The 2,500-nt window shown below is 43.6% G+C and overlaps 1 pseudogene; it reads left to right on the plus strand.

Moving 5' to 3' along the window:
* Nucleotides 1-1,905: 1,905 nt before the first annotated feature.
* LOC148730591 (uncharacterized) overlaps nucleotides 1,906-2,500 on the plus strand; it is a 1,826-nt pseudogene continuing 1,231 nt past the window's right edge.

A 2,500-nucleotide genomic window follows, 5' to 3' on the forward strand; every position in this document is an offset into this window, starting at 1 on the left:
ATCAACAATGGTAAACGCGTACTCACTATCTGGACTATCCTCGGAGTTAATCTGATTTACTGATCGTTTGGTATCTCTTGGCCCTCTTGGCTTCTTTCGCCAAGGCTTCTTATCATTTGGATCTTTTGCCTTTTTAGTTTTACAGCACTTTGCAAAATGGCCTACCTTGTGGCATTTCCGGCATTCTTTGTTTCTTGCGGGACATCGCTTGTCATCCTGAGTGTGTCCTGACATGTCACATCTGTAGCATCTCTTCCCTTCAGTTTTCTCTTGGACGGAATTTAGTCCTTTTGTCAATCCTTCATTTGGGTTCTCAATAGCTTCTGCTTGTCTGTCGCTAGCTTCCATAGACCTTGCAGTATTTTGTAGTTGCTCTAAGGTCAGACCTCTTCCTTTCTCGAGAAGTTTCCTTCGCAAACGACTAGACATACATTTTTCGATTATCTGATCACGAATATTTTCATCCTTGGCATCACCGAATTCACAGTATTCTGCCCTTTCACGAAGCCTTGTGATAAACTGATCGACGCTTTCAGTAGGGAACTGAGCCATAGTTCGAAACAGATGTCTCTCGTAGGGGACATTGACTTGGGGCGTAAAGTATTGATCGAGTTGTTCCATCGCTACTGTGTAAACAGTTTCACCTTCGCCAGGCTCTCGAGCTTCTGGAAACGTGTAGTAAACATCTTGCATTTGTGGACCTCCACAGTGAAGAAGAAGAGCTTTCTTTTGCGCTGCGTTTTTTACTCCTTTTCCAACGATGAATAATTCAAATGATCGCTTCCATTTCTTCCATCGTGCTCCAACAGTTGTAGGATTCCCGTGAAGATCGAAGCTAGATATTCCACCTAAATCAGTGATAATTGCGGCAGCCATTCTCAAACTACAATATAGATCCTTCAATCAGTGGTTTTCCTCGTCGCCAGTTGTAGTATCCCGCCCGGATGGTTCGGATCTAACCAATAACACTCGGATTAAACCAACGCACATTAACTTAACAGTTTAATGGTGGACAACGTGTTCTCACAACAACTCTCGCACGCATGCGCCAATGGGTAATACACTACAATCTCCTTTACTTCACAAAGGTCACTCGCAATATTTTCCCATGCGTTTCCACTTTGAGGGCTTCCTGCCTTGAACTGATATGTACGGAGCCCTATAAGGGACACACATCTTTTTTATTTTAGTGCCACTTTTAGTGCCACTTTTACTCCCACTTTTAGTGCCACTTTTACTGCCACTTTTACTGCCACTTTCACTGCCACTTTTAGTGCCACTTTTAGTGCCACTTTTAGTGCCACTTTTACTGCCACTTTTAGTGCCACTTTTAGTGCCACTTTTACTGCCACTTTTAGTGCCACTTTTTGTGCCACTTTTTGTGCCACTTTTTGTGCCACTTTTTGTGCCACTTTTTTTGCCACTTTTGGCGCTACATTTAGTACGGTTTTGTTTTTAGTGCGATTTTCACTGTCAGCGTGGTACAAATTGCAGGCGCCCCACTCATGTCTTTTACACCAACGTCTTCCTCGAGCAGTTCTGGTTTTATCCTCCCCTACATGTTCGACAGTCACTGTCGCTATGAAGGTTTGTTCAATATTCCTTATAGCAACTATTTGCACCACGTCAAGGGCCATGCTACCGAATTACTTGCCTGCAACCAGAGGTAACGCTCTCGCTCGAGACGAACTAATTGAAACATACTTTAACCTTGGATTTGCTGCTCAAGAAATTGTTTTGTTCCTTGCAATTGTGCATGGTTTATGTATTAGTCTGAGACATTTGAAAAGGATTCTAAGGAGGCTGGGTTGTAGAAGACGTCGCTTTAAAAGCGACCTAGATGAAATAGTACAGGTAGTGCAAGGGGAATTAAGGGGAAGCGGTAGTCTTCTTGGGTACAGAGCAATGTACCAGAGACTCGTAAATCATCACGGACAGGTTACTACGAGAGAAGTTGTTCGGCAGGTATTGAAGGTCTTTGACCCTGATGGAGTGGAACACCGATCAAGGCATAGACTTTGAAGAAGGGTCTACCGATCTAAAGGGCCAAACTATTTATGGCATATTGACGGTTATGACAAATTGAAACCTTTTGGTTTCTGTGTACACGGAGCCATAGATGGTTTCAGTAGAAGAATCTTATGGCTTGAGGTAGCATCTTCAAATAACGACCCCAAAATAGTAGCTCAGTTTTATCTTGACTGTGTTAGGCAGTTAGGAGCTACTGCACGTATTATTCGGGGAGACAGGGGAAATGAGAATGTGAACGTGGCAGCTATTCAACGATTCTTTCGCAGGTCCTCTGAGGATGATTTTTCCGGAGAAAAGAGTTTTATTTACGGAAAATCGACCTTAAATCAAAGAATAGAAGCATGGTGGGGACGTTTGAGACCGGGATGCGCAGACTGGTGGATAGAGTGTGACGCTTGCGACAAACGAGATCGAAGTCGAAGGGTGTCGCTAAAGCGTGTGAATGCTACGGGACTATCTTACAGGTCGT

The sequence above is a fragment of the Stylophora pistillata genome, chromosome 5, assembly GCF_964205215.1.
Source record: "Stylophora pistillata chromosome 5, jaStyPist1.2, whole genome shotgun sequence".
NCBI classification, from domain to species: domain Eukaryota; kingdom Metazoa; phylum Cnidaria; class Anthozoa; order Scleractinia; family Pocilloporidae; genus Stylophora; species Stylophora pistillata.